Source organism: Panthera onca, chromosome B1 (genome assembly GCF_046562875.1).
Source record: "Panthera onca isolate mPanOnc1 chromosome B1, mPanOnc1 haplotype 2, whole genome shotgun sequence".
NCBI classification, from domain to species: Eukaryota; Metazoa; Chordata; class Mammalia; order Carnivora; family Felidae; genus Panthera; species Panthera onca.
This window is the reverse complement of record NC_138342.1, coordinates 171,678,046-171,698,132: the sequence shown is the minus strand read 5'-3', so window position 1 is coordinate 171,698,132 and position 20,087 is coordinate 171,678,046.

The window sequence follows — 20,087 nt, the reverse complement described above, 5'->3', positions numbered from 1 at the left end:
TCTTGCCTTTTCCACGTTCAGGATACAAGAATGGTTAGAAAGATGGGTAGTTAGGGGGCTGTTAACCCAACTGCTGGGTCCAAGAAACAGGAGGAAGACATTACCAGAATGGTTGACTCCTGGACCACACGATCTGAGCTGTAACCCGTTCTAGAAAAGCGGAAGGTGCATGGTACGTGCTATCCACGTGTGTGAGTTTAGGACCTTGACACTGTGTCCTTTTCTACCACTGGCACAGGAATCTCACAGCTGAGCTTTCCCAAAGAAACGACAGAAATAGGAGTGCTGCTTCTGCCTCACTTTTTCTTCCAAATCCCATAAATATGTAAATGCTTAGTGGTCGCCAGGTAGTGTATCAAACCCAAACTGTACAGGAGACTGGAAAATGCAATCTTAGCTTTCCTGTCTGTGATGTGACTAAGGAACTCTAAGGGACTGTAATGGAGTTGAACAAGCTAATCTATCATGGTCACACCGGTTGTTCTTTTCTTTGTAACGTTTTGTTACCAAAGTGGCAGATTCTTTTCCTACTCCATACTGTTCACCAAATAACCAAATGGTATTTGATGGCAATCAGGTAATTTATTTAATGGCCAGAGCATGGAGAAGGGGAGCTCATACTCTGAAGGCATCTTCTCTCTGGTTAGGGTTCCTGGTCAGGCTTTTATGGCATTAGGGTAATTAAGGGGCTGGTAAGCAAGCTGACTGGAGGAGTTTTTTGGGAAGTGGGAAGGGTTTTCAGAATCAGAGGGCCATCTCTGTTCTTCCCTCCAACGGGCAGAGTTGGAACAGTCATGGCACTGGTAAGTATGTTTTTTGTTTCGACATTAGCTGGTATTGATCCGGAGGTCATCCGGAAGGTTAGTACATTTGAGCTGGATCAGACTGGTCAAAAACCGGGTTTGTTTGGAGCTTGTGGTTTCTGGCCTCGGGCTTAGCGTCTTGTGCCAAGCAGCATACATAAGCAGGGCTAGAAAACTGGGCTCTTGTAGCTTGTTTAGAGCTTGTCAGAGACAAGAGTCCTTGGTGGCAGTTTGCTGAAAACGCTTTATGTGTGCTTTATGTCTTTTTTATGAAGTTATTTGCAGGGATATTTGAATTTTGATATGGCCAGGTTAGCAACGTTAATCTATAAATTCTGTTTATGTCTTGTTTATGAAGACCTTTTTCTATTTTACCAGAAAACGATATATTCCGTATTTTCCTTCTAATTCTTTTTATTTATTTATTTTGTGTGTGTCTATGATGTGAGTTAGGACCTAACTTTAAAAAAAATTGGTTTTCAACATTTATTTATTTTTGAGAGACAGAGAGAGACAGAGTATGAACAGGGGAGGGGCAGAGAGAGAGAGGGAGACACAGACTCCAAAGCAGGCTCCAGGCTCTGAGCTGTCAGCACAGAGCCTGACACGGGGTTCGAACTCACAGACCGAGAGATCATGACCTGAGCCGAAGTCGGATGCTGAACCAACTGAGCCACCCAGGCGCCCCTAACTTTACTTTTAAAGAAGATAATCACTTGTACCAACGCTACTTGGTTAATTCTTCCCTAGTAACTGGAAATGTCACATTTCTAGTATACTAATGTTCCATATACTTACGAACTTATTTCTGGACTCTTTATTCTATTTCAAAAATTTATTTGTCTAGTCCTATGCATTAACTACCATAATATTATAATTCATCTTAATATTTGGTAGGACAAATCAGTCCTCCTTGTTTTCCTTCTTCATAATTATCTTGGCCATTCTTACACGTTTACTTTTCCATATTAATTTTAGAATTAGCTTGTCAAGTTCTATTAAAAAAATTCCTTTGAGACTTTTATTAGAATTGAATTAACTTTATAGATTAGTTTGGAAAGTTTGATGTCTTTATAATGCTGAATCTTCCTACCCAGTAGCATATAATGTCTCTCCATTTATTCTGTACTCCTTTTATGTCCTTCCATAAAGTTTTATAGTACTTTCCATAAAGGTCCTGCATACTTCTTGTAAAGTTCATTTCTAGAAACTTTATAGTGTATGTTCCTTTTATGGTAAATAGGATATTTTTATAGGAAATATATTGATTGTGATATATTACTCCTGTACCTGGTTTTCTTGCTGAAGGTCTTTCTTACTGGTTGAATAGAGTTTATATGAGTTTTACGTGAGGAAAGATTTCTACTAAGACAGTAAGGCAGAAATCATACATGAAAATTTTTGCTGGTTTTGTCTGTATAAAAGGAAATAATTAAGGTGAAAAATCATAAACATAATTGGAAAATAACCTGAGACAATATTTGAAAGGCTAAGACAGAAAAATATGAAGATTATTTACACAAAGAGCTTTATTAGTAAAGGAAAACACAATCACTGTAATAGAAAAATAAACAAAGTTCATGAAAATAGGCAATTTGCACAAAAAAGGAAATATACATCGCCAATGAATGTCGAAGAAAGGTCAAGCTTATTAACAAATAGAAAATATTCATTAAAATGTTACAGTTGTCCACCTTTCAAACTGACAAAGGTAAACAAATGACAATTCTCTTTGCTGTCATTGGTCTGGAGAAAGGGACAGTCTTTAACACTGTGGGCCCCTTAGAGAAGACTAAGGGCCCTAAGTAATAGATATCATGAGCTTTTAATTTTTTTTAATTTATTAAAAAATATGTATTTAAATTCAAGTTAATTAACATACAGTATAGTATTTGTTTCAGGAGTAGAGCCCAGTGATTCATCACTTACATACAACACCCAGCGCTCAACCCAACAAGTGCCCTCCTTAACGCCCATCACCCATCTAGCCCATCCCGCCAGCCACCTCCCAACCCTGAGTTTTAAAATGGTCTCACCCTTTACCTGAACAATTTCACTGTGAGGAATTGTAAGATATCCATTTCTGAAGTATATTAACAGCTGCACCTGAATATGAAGGGTTTTCTGTGGCTTAAACAAACAATTTTGCTGGCTTATAAAAGCTTTATAGCTTTTAAGCAAGAGGATTGCTCATAATTTTATTTTATTGTTTATTTTTTTAAGTAGGCTCCATACCCAGCACAGAGTCCAACGTGGGCCTTGAACTCACAACCCTGAGATCAGGACCTGAACTGAGTGGCACTTTGGTGGCTTCGCTGGTTAAGACACCGACTCTTGAGTTCGGCTCAGGTCATGATCTCATGATTCGTGGGACTGAGCCCCACATCGGGCTCTGCACCGACCGTGTGGAGCCTGTTCGGGATTCTCTCTCTTTCTCTCTGTCAAAAATAAATTAATTAAACCTAAAAAAAAAAAAAAAGAAAAGATCTGAGCTGAGATCAAGAGTTGGCTGCTCAACCAACTGAGCCACCCAGACACCCCAAGCATTTCTCGGAATTTTGAATGTGTTAATGTACACTGTAACTTCAAGAGAATATCAAAAAAAGTTCTCGTCTAAACTTATTTGACCACAGAACCATTTTAGAAGGCACGGACGTCAAGGGAATAGACCACCACACATATGGTTCGAGAGATTTGACTTAATGACATTATCACGGAAGTTTATTTTTTAAAAAATTTTTTTTAACATTTATTTATTTTTGAGACAGAGAGACAGAGCATGAACGGGGGAGGGGCAGAGAGAGAGGGAGACACAGAATCAGAAGCAGGCTCCCGGCTCTGAGCCATCAGCCCAGAGCCCCACGCCGGGCTCGAACTCACGAACTCGTGACCTGAGCTGAAGTCGGACGCCCAACCGACTGAGCCACCCAGGCGCCCCTATCACGGAAGTTTAAAACTGAACTCTAAGGATGTGCATAACAACATGGGATATGGTAATAAAAGTGGCTAACTCTCTATAAATGTTTGAGAATAGGTACTTTTTAGATAAAGCAAACTACCTTTATTTAATTAAATACCGTAGTCATAAAATAAGCTGTAGGAGAATAATTAATGGAGAAAATGTTCCTGGTACTTTAAAATGTAAAAAAATCAGGCCACCAAGCGTTAAGTATAGTATGTAAGCTACTTTGGGCACATAGATGCATAGAAAGAATGTGTGGAAGGAGAATTATCAAAATGTTAATAGGTATAATTGCTATCTCCCATGATACTTAGCTACTCTAATTTTCTTCTTTTTCTCATTTGTTTTTCTTACAATGAACATAAATTACCTCTATTCTAAGAAAAATGTTATTTTTTTCATGTTACTGCCGAAGAAGCATATTTTATAGCTCCATAAATTAATGTCGATTCTGCCTTTCCTCCCCCCCCCCCGCACCCCCCCCCCCCCACCTCCGCTACTTTTTTGTGTTTTGTTTTGGTCTCTGTTGAATTCCATTCACAGTGCAAATTGTTTCTCCTCGTGACTGTATAGAATAGTGTGTGCAGCTGTCCTTATGCTTTCAAGGTGACATTTAATACATGCATTCTTAAGTCAGACTTTATCTTTGGTGCAGGAAATAATACCCTTTTAAAGCATCTGTTGCATTTTAAAATGTGTATTCAGATAATATCTTTCCTATGAATTATTAACCTCATAACTGAATAGGTTATATGAAATTTGAACCCTTCCCAGTTCTGAGGACATTATGTCGTACGATGAGCAAGCCAACGAGGGCTTTGACTCTTGGGCAAAACGTATGTTCTGTAATTCTCTTGGCTTCCCAACGTGGTTCACCAAAGTGTGGACATCACTGTGCCACTCTTTGAAGGGATCACCGATCTTATTCTCTCCTTGAACTAGACTCACTTTGCAAAGCCTGTGGTCACTGTGCACTTCTGGTTTCAGACTTCTTGCCCTCATTCTCATCCCACCTCCTTGTACTTTCCCCATATCCTCATCAGGAGCAACTTCAATTTCAGCCCTCTCCTGCCACGTTTCTCTTCTCTACATCCGGTTCTGTTCTTTCCCTCGTTATCGTGAAGACTTTCCCTCAATTCTCCCACCCTTCGGGAACCAATCTCATAAGCTTCTCCACGTTCTAGTCTTAATAAATTATAATGTATAATCTTACTAACTGATAGCTGTCAGGGTAACTGTAAGATTTACTGGTTAGCGTCAGGGCGAAAGGACTGGCCTTCTCCACAGTCATTGAGGATCCAGGCTGCTTCTCTCTCTTTCTTAGTGACCATTAACACTAACCAGGGTGTCGTCACTCCTTAGAACTGAGATGCAGGTGGCAGAGAGGATTTTCCAAGTACAAAGAGTGTCAGGGACAGAGGTACAGAAGAGAGAAACAGCATGGCATTAAAAACATCTGGTTATGGCTGAAGAAAAAATCTAATTTGATTGGTGGTAGGGTATTGCAGTCAAAGGCCCCAGTCAGGAAGAATCCTGTGGCCCATATGGGGAAGTTTGGATCCTAGAAGGATCTTTTACCCTTCTTTATTTTTGAGAGACAGAGAGACAGAGCACAAGGGGGAGGGGCAGAGAGAGAGGAAGACACAGAACCTGAAGAAGGCTCCAGGCTCTGAACTGTCAGCACAGAGTCCAACGTGGGGCTCAAACCCACAAACCGTAAGATCATGACCTGAAGTCGGAAGTCGGACGCTTAACTGACTGAGCCACCCTGGCGCCTCTCGAATGACATTTAAAATGGTCAAATAACTTCGTTGTATTTATATATCAGGACAATCTGGTGAAAGATAATGAAATAAAGGAGATTGAAGACTGAGTGTGAGTGGTATGAAATGGGAAGAAACTGATTAGAAGGATAATAAAGACCTGATGTTTGGACAGAGGAGTGTTAGAGACAAAAATATTGGTAGGGGGCTAGAGAAATGAGTTGGCAAGGGACAGAAACCCAAATCAAAGTTGCCTAGGCCAAAGAAAAAGGTCACCGGTTCATGGAAACGAATCGATTTTGTATTCCCCATAAATGATTATTGTGTCCTTATATATAATCATTACATAATATTGCATGAGTACTTCCTTAGGATTCTCAAAGTTGTGTCTCAATTTATAAATGTAAAGTTATGTAAAGTTATAAATATTTCAAACTTTTATTATTCAAGATTAGAAATTAGATCATCCTTATCTTCTATATATTAATACTCCAGGGTTCTCCCTTAATTTAAGGGCAGATGGATATGTGTTAAAAACTCCCACTGCTCTGTACTGTTCTGGTTCATCTTGTGTTTGCTTTATATATTTTGGTATTGTTATTCAACTTGCAATATTTCAGCAGTCTTTGCTTTCATCAAACAGAGCAGGAAGACAAATCATAAACAATAGTTTCTTCCGTTTTTCCTCCTCCTTGACGATTCTGCATCTTAAAGGCAACCCACGTTTAACGATTTCTTTTGTTTCGCTTTGAGTTTTGTTGCTTAAACCCGTCTTCTGTCCAATTTGCAGGCGCCTCAAGCTTGCTCTTTCTCCAGATCTCTGTGTTTGTTCACCCTCTGGCTGGAACCCTTCAGCTCAGATCCCCCTTTGGCTGCCTCTTGGTTTTAGTGTCACTCGTTTCTTCAAAGACGCTTCCTTGGGCCCCTCACTCTGAAACGGCCCCTGCTTCTGACCTCCCTTTCTCCTTCTGCCTTGGTTTATTTTCCTTATAGACTATACCATGATCCCAATCACCTTGTTTATCTCCTCATTGGCTTGGCTCTTTGACGTGTATCCCATGAGCGTGTGAGCTTCCGGAAAACTCATACCTTGCCTCTTGTTATGACATCCTGGATCCTCAGACCTAGAAGAATGATAGGAACATTAGTGGTGGTGCTCCGTAGAAATCTGTTGAATGAATGAAATGTTACCCTACACTTATCTCGATCATGTGCTGAAGGTGAATGGTCATTTTTAGGTTCTATGTTCAGGCGTGTTTCCATCATTGGACGTTTGCCCTGGCGACTCTCCTCCTTGGAATACTTTTTTTTTTTTTTAAATTTTTTTTTAACGTTTGCTTATTTATTTTTGAGACAGAGAGAGACAGAGCATGAACGGGGGAGGGTCACAGAGAGAGGGAGACACAGAATCTGAAACAGGCTCCAGGCTCTGAGCTGTCAGCACAGAGCCCGACGCGGGGCTCGAACCCACGGACCGTGAGATCATGACCTGAGCCGAAGTCGGACGCCTAACCGACTGAGCCACCCAGGCGCCCCATCCTTGGAATACTTTTGCACTAGATACCCACAAGGCTCACGCAGGCCTCCCTTCAAGCATTTCCCGAAATAAGATCTTCTTAATGAGATATGTCGGAGCATTTCTATCTACTTAAAATTAGAGGTCCCCTCCTACACCTTGTCATTTCTGATCCAGTCCGCCACGTATGCCTTTCTCTCGGAGCTTGTATCATACTTACTTAAATAGCTTAAATAACGTACTTACTTGAATAGCTTAAATAACGTACTTACTATGTTGCCTTAAGTGTCTTTTGCTTGGCCCTCCAGATACACTCCTTGCCTTATATATACCCCTCTACTCTGTACCCCAAAGACTGACTTGCAACGACCTGAGCCCTTTGTGGAGTCGTCACACGCTGGCCGCGTGCCTTGACCCAGGTTCAGCGCTCCTGTAAGGTGACCCTACCCCGTCTCCGAGAGGTTTCTGTGATGTCTCCCCTTATGAATTATTGTCTGTTTCTCTACTCTGTCATGGAGGCATCAGGAGGGCAAGCAGTCAGGTGCGCATTGATGGATCTCGTGTGTCTGGAACAGTGGTTGATACATGATAGGTGTTCAATAAATATTTGTTGAATGTTTAATGATTGTTGACTCTGGGCTCAGAAAGATAAGGATTTAGCCCACCTACGTTACCCCTCACCTCTCCATTCCCCCACCCCCACCCCCCCCGCCGCCAGGTTTTGATTATATTATTTATTCTCACGGCTGCCTTTATAACTTTAAATAACATGCTTAAAGCTTTATGCTCTGTTCTATAATGTTTAGATAGTGTTTTGATTTCCTGCTCTCTAAAGTGGGATTAGAGTTTCTACCAGCTCTCCTCCACCTCTCCTTCCACCTGTTTTACCTCTTTAATTTATAACCGCAAGCTCAATAATCCATCCCTCGGGTTTTTTTAAGTTTATTTATTTTGAGAGAGACAGAGACAGCACGAGTCAGGGAGGGAAAGAGAGACTGGGAAAGAGAGAATCCCAAGCAGGCTCTGCGCTACCAACGCAGAGCCTGATGCTGGGCTCAAACTCACGACACCGAGAGATCACGACCTGAGCCTGAGCTGAAACCAAGAGTCGATGCTTACTTAGCAGACTGAGCCACCCAGGCGTCCCTCCATCCTAAACACCATGGGCTGGGGGTGGGGGGATGCTAAACAACATGAATTTATTTTCTCACCGTTCTGGAGGTTAGAAGTCCAAGATCAGGGTCTCTGCAGGCTTGGTTTCCTCTGAGGCTTCTCTCCCTGGCTTGCTGATGGCTGTCTTCTCAATGTCACATGGCCTTCCCTCTGTGTTTGTGAGTCCCTGGTGTCTGTCTCATGTGTCTGAATCACCTCATCTTACAAGGACACCAGTAATATTGGATTAGGACCCACACCGATGACCTCATTTTAACTTAATCCTCCCTTTTCAGGCTTCATCTCCAAATGTAGTGACATTCGGAGGTGCTGGGGGTTAAGGCTTCAACATAGGAACAGGGGGATACAATTCAGTCTGTGATAAGCCCCAATTAATTCTTCTGTATTTTGCATACAGTTTGCTTCTAATAGCTTATGGCCGAACACACGTGGAATTAGATTACAGAGTACGTATTGAATATTTAAATGTATTCTAGGCTTTATCAAGTTGTGTGTTGGAATTACCGTCCCTTCATGTAACCTCTATATTAACGGAACGGGAATATTCTTAGAGTCATGCTAAAACGGACTGTTTCCTCACATTCCACAATCATGCCATATTTTCGTTCGCTTCATATTTGAAATGACTTTCCTATTCAGTTTTGTGATTTACGTGGAATATAGGATGTATTGCATTCAAAATGCTTTTCCTTCGGTACCTTGTGAGCACGACCCATTGTTTTCTAGTATCCCATTGAGTTTAGGTGGGTTTGCCTTTTGTTGTGAGTGACTGCTTTCTTTTCTCTCTAGAGCTTTAGGAGAGTTTGTTCATCTTTGTAGTTCTGAAATTTCTCAAGGTCTTTTTTTCAGTCTTTGTAAAGCCTTGTGTCTTTCGTTAGGAAATTTTATTCCATTCTATTCTCTATTTTTTTCTTGTTAGACACATGTTGCCTTAATGGCCTTTGACCTTTCCATGTCTTTTTACTTTCTCTCATATTTCATACCACTTTGTGTTTTCACTTTATGTCTTGGTGGATTTTCTTGACTTTATTTGCCAACCTTTCTACTGAATTTTCTATTTTAGATACAACATTTTAAATTTTAAAGAGCTTTTCATACATGGCTGTATCAGTTTTGTGGTTACTTTTTTTAATGTTTTATTTATTTTTGAGAGAGCACAAGCAGAGGAGGGGCAGAGAGAGAGGGACAGAGGATCTGAAGTGGGATCTGTGCTGATAGCAGTGAGCCCAATGTGGGGCTTGAACTCATGAACCACAAGATCATGACCTGAGCCGAAGTCGGACGCTCAACTGACTGAGTCATCCAGGTGCCCTCTGTAGTTACCTTTTTTAAAAGAAAAATATAATTTACATTCTACTACTCTAGCAATATCAAAATCAAATTCCTTGTTTTTTTACGAATATAATTTATTGTCAAATTGGCTTACATACAATACCCAGTGCTCATCCCAACAAGTGCCCTCCTCAATGCCCATTGCCCATTTTCCCTCTCCCCCACTCCCCATCCACCCTCAGTTTGTTCTCTGTATTTAATAGTCCCTTGTGGTTTGCCTCCCTCCCTCTCTGTTTGTATCTATATTTTCCCCCCTTACCTTCCTCCATGGTCTTCAAATTCCTTCTTTTATCACAAAAGTCAATGAGTAAACTACTACCTCTAAGTTTTTCAAATTTATTCTTTTTGATGTCAGAAAAATTTAGAAATTTGGACTGGTTTATTAATATTGCTTTAAAATATTTTTTTAAAAAATGAATACAAGGTCAGCTATTTTCTTCAAATAATATTTATGATACACACAATAAAACACATATATGAGATTTTTGGATTTATTCTATATTTTACCATTTTCAATCTCACTGCCAGTCCTTATAATAGTAAATATTTCCTGATTTTTAGTTTTTCTGTTGGCTTTTTTTCTATTACTTTGAGAATAGATCTTCTTTTTCTCTTTCTTTCTTTCTCTTTGGAAAAATTGTATATAGAGGTTATTTTTCTGTATATAAAGGTAATTGTATATAGAGGTTATGCAGAATACTTGCGTATGTGAGTGCCTTCCTCTTGCTTGCACATGTAAATAAGGTGTCTATCTTTAGAATTCTTGGTCATGGTATTTTCACTCACAGCTCTAAAGACGTTAGTATCTTGTTCTTTGTCAATCAGATTTGTTAAAGAGAATTGGGAGTCCAGCTTTCTCTCTCTCTCTCTCTCTCTAATAGCTGCCTGGATGCTTATACCATTATTTCTTCATCCTTGAATTTGACCAAATCACTGGAATAAATCCAAATGTTAGTTTCTTCTATGAGCGTTATTTTTTTAATCATCTGTCCTACAGATTTGCAGGTATAGGTCATAAGCATAAGAAAATTTTTGATGCAGTTAATTTTTGCTTTGTGATATTGATTCCAATGTCACTGAAACACTGTCCATATTTTAAATTATAAACTATTTTTCATAATCTATTTTCTTCTTTCTGATTGCTTTCATAACATATTTTCTTCCGCATTTTGAAAGCATTTCTCAAGTCCATTTAGGCTGCTATAACAAAATATCATAAACTGACTGGCTTATAAATAACAAATGTATTTCTCAGATTCCTGAAGGCTGGGAATTCCAAGCTAAAGATACATCTTAGCAGATGTGGTGTCTGGTGAGGAACTGCTTCCAAGATGACCCTTACATGGCGTTTACATGGCCCAAAGGACAAGAGCTGAGGTATGTTTTATAAGAAAACTAATCCCAATCATGAGGGCTCTGCTCTGCCTTTCTGACTTAATCACCTCCCAAAGGCCCTTCCTCTTAATACCATCACCCTGGGAACTAGATTTTTTTTTTTTAATGTTTATTTATTTTTGAGACAGAGAGAGAGAGAGAGACAGAGCATGAACAGGGGAGGGTCAGAGAGAGGGAGACACAGAATCTGAAACAGGCTCCGGGCTCTGAGCTGTCAGCACAGAGCCCGACGCGGGGCTCGAACTCACGGACCGGGAGATCATGACCTGAGCCGAAGTCAGATGCTCAACCCACTGAGCCATCCAGGAGCCCTGGGAGCTACATTTTTAACATATGAATTTGGGAAGGGGACACAAGCATTCAGATCACAGCAGGAAATTTACAACCACAACAGAATACAGGCATATGTTGGAAATGCCTGGTCAGTTCCAGACCACCAAAATAAAGTGAATACCGCGATGAAGTGTGAGATCATGACTTGAGCCGGAATCAGGACAGAATACACTTCATTGCGTCCAGTGTCACCTTAAATCTCACTATGTCGTAGTTTCCCTCTATTCCTGCCTTATAACGCGCTCTCAATTTTCATTTCGGCCTCTTTGTGTTTCGGATCTTTCATCCTTGGCTTTATGTTTGGTAGTTCTTTACTTTCACTGACAGTATAAAACAGATGTTTGAGAGAGCAAATAATTAAAAAAAAATATGTTCTTTCTGTGCCTCGTCTGCTGTGTCCTTCCCTTTTACTCTGCTCCTCTTGTTTTTCAGGCTTCGTTGTTATTTCTGACTTACTCACCTTCCAGTGTGTAAAGGTCTGTTCTTGTCTGATATATGTGCCGGTGTAAGTGAATCTCTTTGGGTTCCAGAAGCGGTCAGATAGAAATTGTTAATGCTATTCTATGCTTTGCTCTGCTGCAAAACTGTGGACTCATCTTCCGCGGGGGTCATGGAAGGACCCCGCCTGTGGACAGTTCAGTGGGGAGCTCCATGCTTGCAAATATTCTCCTCCAGGGCGTTGAAACGGCTCTCCCAGGGTTTACGGTTAACCCTGGGGGTAGTTGATTCTCACATTTTATGAGGCAAAGTATGAAGCCTCCTCCCCATCTCCCTTCACTCCAGGAGAGGGAGAAGGGAATCTTTTTTTTTCTTTTTCCTCCTTCCTGCTTTCTGGACACTGCAAATATTTCTCAGGAAAAGGAACTACGAATTACCCATTGACAATGTCTGTAAGGTTTTCTGCAAGTGGCCAAGAGCTCTCCCCATAGCCTCCACCCCTTGTTTCTGGGGCTGATGCCTGTTTTCCTTACTGCCGTGTTTGTCTTACAAGGAACTAAGGATACGTTTCCAAACTCTTATGAGTCTATGAGTCTTATGAGTCTTTCCAGACTCTTACGAGTCTTACTGATGCTAAGGTCATCAGTAAGTTCTCACCTCTTAAAAGTGGAACTGATTCCGGGATACGCTAGACCCGGGAGAAATGTACAATTTATTTATAACTGGGAAAATAACAGGATGCCTCGGAGGTTTGTTGCGACAATCAAATGCGTTAGTCCAGTGTGGCACATGATAACTCCCAGGAAATTCCAGCTCTTACCCACAGGGGGTCCTGTTAATGTTTATTTTTATAGCATTGCAGCCAGCTATATTTAGGGTGAAATGCATGTTAAGGGCGTCTATGTGACATGCTGGAATGTTGCCGGCGTTGTGGATGGACCTCTTCTAAATTCATATGTTTTCTAAATAAAGCTTCAAAAACATTGCAAGATTATTTTGGATAGCATGGCCTTCATGAAGGAAGCCAGTGTATTCTTTTATCCACAACTGTCCTGTCCTCCCTGTTTCACATCAGTGACTAATCAATTAAGAGAACTGATGACTACAAATTTATTAAATGACATGCTGCCAACCTCAAGTGCAGCATAAGAGATTCGGAATCTAGACTAAAACTGCTTTCATGTGAGATGGTGATGTTTTGTTTCAATCTTTTTGTTTTCAATCTTTTTGTCTAATAATTTATTAGTTAAAAATATTTTTATGAGTAGATGTTTCTCTGACGTACTCTTTGGTTACCCAGGGTTTGTGTGGAAAAGGCAGGATCAATGCTTGCTTCTTTCCCTTTACCAGTTTAAAAATTTTTTTTTTTAACGTTTATTTTATTTTATTTATTTATTTATTTATTTTTTATTTATTTATTTTTGGGACAGAGAGAGACAGAGCATGAACGGGGGAGGGGCAGAGAGAGAGGGAGACACAGAATTGGAAACAGGCTCCAGGTTCGGAGCCATCAGCCCAGAGCCTGACGCGGGGCTCGAACTCACGGACCGCGAGATCGTGACCTGGCTGAAGTCGGACGCTTAACCGACTGCGCCACCCAGGTGCCCCTAACGTTTATTTTATTTTTGAGACAGAGAGAGACAAAGCATGAATGGGGGAGGGTCAGAGAGAGGGAGACACAGAATCTGAAACAGGCTCCGGGCTCTGAGCGGTCAGCACAGAGCCCGACGCGGGGCTGGAACTCACAGACCGCAAGATCATGACCTGGGCCGAAGTCGGCCGCTTAACAGACTGAGCCACCCAGGCGCCCCTCCCTTTACCAGTTTTTTAAGCTAATGAGTTGGTTCCCTGTCTTCCTCCAAGGGTGACCAATTGATTTTTTCCAATTGATTTTTTTATATCATTATAAACTTCTGGTTTTAAATATAATTTTATGGGCTTAAATGCATTGTTTTTTTTTTTTTTAATTTTTATTGATGCTCAAATGGAAAGAACATACCGTGTACCTGAAGATATAGATCTGGAATGATAATTCCAAGACTTATTCTAGTAAAATTACTGGACGTTAGAGATAAACAAACAAAAATCCTGAGGGGATTTAAGAGATCTTAAGAGATCTGTGGAGATCTAAGTAAATAATCTGTGGAGAACTAAGCAAAGGAGCATATGATATTTAAGGAGACTCTTTAGACTTCGTCAGACTTTTCCATTGTGATCTTTTATGCCAGGAGAAAATGGAGTAATATATTTAAGATATTCAAAGAAGAAAAATGTGAGTTAAGGATTTTATATCCAGGGAACCTCAGTTTTCAGTTATAAAGGACACACTGTAATTAACATGCAAACACTAAAGAAACATTGTTTCCATGAGCTTTTTTCTGAGGAATCTACTGGAAATGGTCTGGATGAAAACAAATAATGTCAACTTTAGGACTAAACATCTAGTTGTTTTATGCTTATCGTTAATCATTTGACATATTGCCCTTAGAAAGAAGCCTAAATGAGTAAAAGAGAGAGAGCTTATCATATAATGGCTACATTCTCTGATAATGTTGATAAATTACAACTTTGAAAAATGAAAGGAGTAGGGAAGGAATATGCAAAAAAATTTAATTGGTTTAAATAACGACAATACTAACATTAGTATTATCTTTCTGAGATCATTTTTGCATAATGTGGGGTGGGACAAAGAACTGTGGGGTATTTCTAATTCTATCATGTTCTGTGCTTTGAAGTCCAAGATTCTTATTGTGAATGAAAGAAAATACAGAAGCAATATAAGACAAGGCAAGGAAAATCCCTGCAATATTCATTTGGCAAGGATTCATCAATATGAACTTACTTAAAAAAAACCCTCTCTCTCTGTCCCTCTCTTTGACACCCCCCCCCCCCCCCCCACCACCCCATCCTTCTACCTAGCTCTGTCCTAGTTCTGTCCTCTGTAAAGGCCTGTAAAACAATGTCCAGCCCAATCAAATTCAGTGTCTCTAGTGCTAGGATTGTTGTCTTGAAATATTGTTTCCTACTAAATTGTCTGTTTTTAGGTCGGGACAAGAAATAAACAAGATGAACCTGAAAACATCTTGTCTTAACAAATAGCAAACAAGCTATTGGAGGCACTAGGTTCATGTCAAAAGGACTCAGGAGCCAAACTGAGGAGATTCCCATAGGCCTACAGTTTTTCCAATATTTTATTAGGAAAGGTTTCATACCCACAGCAAAGTATATACACCTTTCCTCCCATCCTTGGATTCTACCGTTAACATTTGGCTGTTACTGGCTTTATCACACATCTATCCAGCTATTCATCCCTCCACCCATACATTAATCTAGTGTTTTGGATGCTTTTTAAAGCAAATTGCATCCATTTGCACCCCGACTTCTAGATACTTCAGCATGAAAATATCCAGTTTTAACATGTAAAACAGGGAATGAGGCATAAAGGTGACCCTGATAAAGGTCTGAGAGCACCGAGGTAGAGAGATAGAGCTGGGGTAGAAAAGGAAAAGGAAATCTAACAAAGGCAGAGATTAAGGGCAGCTGGAAACAAATTTTTTAACTGTGACCGTTTTGCCTGGGGCCATTCATGGGTGAATGTTTTTCTTCCTCCCCCAATCTAAGCCATTTATCTTCATACACACACTTCTTTCCCTCTGTTACCTCTGACTTTATTGGTATTGGATCCTATGCATAACTGAGTAGGAAATTCTCAATATTGCATTTTTACCTAGGATAAAGTAGCTGCTGTGATGTTAGGCTGTGAGCTTACAACAATGGGAGGAAAAATGATCAGCCAGTGATTCACTGCAACCCATTACGTTCACTTGGGTATGTGGAAGTCACCAGCTTTGTCTCCCACGTTTTAGATACTCAGTACCATTAGAAGCTTCCTCCGTGGATTGTGTTTAGTGCTTTTTTACCTAAGGAACTCGGAGCATGCTGCTACCCGTGCCTGAAAAGTCTGCTCTCTCAGAATCACCTTTGGTTGGCTGATCACCTCAAAGTGTGTATATATAGAGCTATGTGTATGTCAGTTACACGCGTGATGCATTTTATATATACGTAAAATATCCTCTCTGTATATTCTATGTTTAATATAATACACATATATTTATGTATACATATACGCTCACCATATGCATTAACTGTCCATCTACCTAAGCCATTTTCCAGAGCAGCCACAGCTGAAGGGTAGATCGCTTTGAACTCGTCCCTATGTATCTCCTTGTAGATACGGGTTCTTCCAGTTTTGCTGTTGCCTGGATCAAGGATATGAAATGGTGCCTTCTCAATAATTCGGCATTAAGGCAGGGACAATGTTGAGACACTAGCCTATTGTCACTAGCCTACTGTCAGACAGTAGCCATAGCCACTGTCTATTACTATAAAGTAATGTAAACTAACCGCAATTTCGGGGAATCATTATAAGTTTTACTTTACAAGGGACGTACAAAATTCATAAAGCTGAATTGTGTACTTCAGTCTGTGGACTTACTTGTGTACCTCAGTCATGATTGAAATCCTGCCTTCAGAGGTGGGTACCAGTTTCTGGAGCACAGCATGCTAGTGATACTTTTCAAAGTTCAAATACGCTTATTATTGAAGGTAATGTTATTATGTATGTCCACAGTAATGGACACTGTGGAGTTAGCCATTAGACAAGACTTAGCCCTTGTCATCACTGGCACTTATTTCTGGGGTCCAGAATATTCTGACTTAGCCCTTTTCGTGCAAGCACTTTGGTCACAATGATGCCACAGATAAATTTTTAAGACACTAGTAAATTGTATTAAATCAATTTAATTCAGTGGCTGAGTTTTTTTTTTAAAAGAGCAGTGACACCACTTCCAATGTTCCCATTTTCATTTTTATTTCGGAAATTCAATTTTTTCAAGATCAATTCTCTCCAATCAAAATTTTAAGACTAATATCTGATTCATCAATCAAATGCTATTCACCCTGGCCTTCTGCCACTGCGGGTTTTCTTCGATGGCAATGATTTTTCTCTCAAGTCCCCTACTCTGGTTAGGTTTTGTGGATATAAGTTCACCACAAATATATGATTCTTTGATTCGTTTTTACTCAGTTTCCTATATGCAAGTTATAACAGTTAATAACTTTATTTTGGATTTATTTCTGCAGTAATGCTCGCCATGGATTAGTGATGAAATCGACTTATAGGTGGGTGCACATATTAGCTAATTGAAGACAAAATGGGAAGCAATTTTGAGATAGACAGGGAGAGAAACACACGCAAAGAGGTATGGGGAAGTCTAGGGAAAGGGAAGTAGGAAGGAAGAGAGAGAAGAAAGTTGCAGGGAAGGGAAAGGGAGAGGAAAAGAGAGGTGTGAGAGAAGTTAATTTTGGTGTATTGAGGACAAAGCAATGAATCCGAGTGTGGTATGTATGTAGTATAAGGTATTCAAAATACCCTTGGGGCAAGTGTTTTACAGTTTAACCAGTCAATGCAAATGATTTTTGTAAAGATCATCTTTGGACAAAGCTCCTTTTATCCCCAGAAGCTTGCCATCGGGGAAGGGGGAACTGGGCTTGCCCACCTCGGTTTGGGAACAGATGAATTTCTATAGCATAGAATACTTTCGTGGTCTTTTTAAATTAAATTTTTAACGTTTTATTTTATTTTTTGAGAGTCAGAGAGAGACAGAGCGTCAGCAGGGGAGGGGCAGGGAGAGAGGGAGACATAGAATCCAAAGCAGGTTCCAGGCTCTGAGCTGTCAGCACAGAGCTGATGCAGGGCTCAAACCCACGAATGTAACATCAAGACCTGCGTGGCAGTCGGACGCCCAGCCACTCCACTGACTGAGCCACCCCGGGCCTCCAATATTTTTATGTTCTTGAGACATGTGAGAAGCAGTAACATGGCACAGGGAATAATAAACCATTCAGAGCAAAAGTTTAACATGTTAATCACTTGAAAACTATCGCAAGTAAATCTTCAGTTGAGGTTGCTTATGAATCTCCTCTTTCGTGGGGAGGATGGAAGGAACACGTCCCTGATATCCATAACATATTTTATAGGCGGTGCCCTTTCAGATGACCCCTCGCTGGACCCAGCTACAGTTTTGCTAGGAAGTCATCTGAAATGGGGCGGTGCATGGCACAGGTCGTCGTACCACAGTCTGGACCTACAGTAAGTGGTCTCTCCTCTCTGGGCCCCAGCTTCCTCACGTGCATCCAAGGGATTTGAACTCTGAGGTTTTTGTAGCTCTGGTAAGACAAGATTTCTGTCTTTGGGATGTGTATATCTGTCCCTCTGGACATTCGGTGAGTGACCAGAGCAGTGTCAACACAGCTTTGCCTTTCTACGTGCGTTCTGGTGACTGGGACACTGTCATTATCGAGCAGTTGCCGTCCCTCGTTCCATTATCGACCCAGCTTGTGGTAGGTCGGGGCCTGACCCAGCCAGCCCAGGCTGACCCCCGGTTAATGGGAACTGAGCGTAATCACATTAGCTCAGTTGGGAGTTTTGAAAATTACATTAGCTCATCTAGCAAAAGAGAAACTGCCAATAATTTGTGTGATGGATTTGCAATTAGAATGCAGGGTTCTTTTTCCTCTGCCTTCTTTGTGTCTCTTTGGTAAAGACACAAAAAATAAAACCACCCGAAAGAAATGAAAATTCCCAACAGCTTATAGGTTATATTTTAATAGCGCTTCATCCCCCAGCTACTGAATTGGTCCTTGAGGTGAAGGATCATTTTATGGATGATTTTGTTGTCCGTCATTTTACGTCATCTACTGAGGGTTCTTGGTAAAGATCATAGGTAAACAAGTTTGAATAGTTATTAAAAACATTTGTCAGGGCTAAACACTTCAGGAATATTGGTTTGGCTCAAAATTCCCAGAGGAGTATTTCTTCAGAGGATCTTTACATCCCACTTTTTTTTTTTTTAAATTTTTTTAAATGTTTTTATTTATTTTTGAGACAGAGACAGAGCGTGAGCAGGGGAGGGGCAGAGAGAGGGGGAGACGCAGAATCCGAAGCAGGCTCCAGGCTCTGAGCTGTCAGCACAGAGCCCGACGCGGGGCTTGAACTCATGGACCGCGAGATCATGACCTGAGCCAAAGTTGGACGCTCAACCGACTGAGCCACCCAGGCGCCCCTTTACATCCCACTTTATATGAAAAGTATCATAATTGAGAGTATGAGATACTTACATTTGGGAGCCTTTGACTCTGAGTGAGGGGGGTGTTGAAGGTAGAACAGACAGGGTGAGTAAGCCTTTCTTTGCAATGATAGAATTTGCTGAGAATCAAATATTAATTTTACGCCAAATATGGTGCTAAATGTTTTACGTGCATCATAGTAATTCGTGTCATCACATTCAGCTCATAGGCGAGAAACTGAAACCCACATTTCCTTAAGCAACTTGCCACATCACACTACTAAATACATATTGAACGAGACGTCCGAGCTTTGAGCGTTGTTCTCAATTCCAGTCTTAGATTAAAAAAATCAGCGAGCTCAGAAACACCTACATCCACAACGGCAATAACTTACTGTTCCTTATTTACTGAATCAGAATCCGTGGGAGAAGGGCCATCTTTAGTTATAAGAAACTCCACAGGTAATTCTTATGTACAGCCAGGACCGTGAGGTGTGGATGAGGCACTTTAGACAGGCCCTAGTTTTAGAAGAACCCTAGCGTATAGGTGGTCATCATAAAACACCGCAACTTTCAGCGGCCTTCCGGAGATATGCTAAACTTGTCTTCTGGGGTAGAGAATTCATGATCAGCTGTATGTGCATGAATTACAAGCTAGTCACCACACTCAGAAAGCTGGGGAAACATCTCCATTGAAGTTTACTGGAAAAACTGGAGTTACCCTCTTCCTTCCCCAAAGGAGAAAGACAGGCGGCAGGAACTGGAACATTGGAGTTCCGTGAAAGGAGAGAGAAGCTCGTCCCCGGTAGGATGAGTTCCAGCCACGTAGGGAAGAGAAAGCATTGCAGCCTCTGGAAAACGATGAGGGTACAAAGGGAGCAAGACGCAGGAGGCAGCAGGAGGGGGGAGAAGTGGGCTGAGAGGCTGCCCCTGAAACCCAGACGATCTTACTCCTTCTCCTCTCAGGAGTTGTAGCTAATACAAGTCCTCGTCCTGCATATCACACCTGAAGAGGCACACGGAAGAACCGGACAGTGTTTTGAGAGAGTGGCAGGAGTGTTAGGAATTCAAAAAAGTCATTTTATAAATTTCTGAAGGGATTTGGATTGCTCTATATCTCAGAAGGGGGAGCAGTGGATTTAGAGGGAGGGAATGAATTGTAAAATCTTTTAGAATATTTGAAGGTGTAGGGGCACCTGGGTGGCTCAGGCGGTTGAGCGTCCGACTTCGGCTCAGGTCACCATC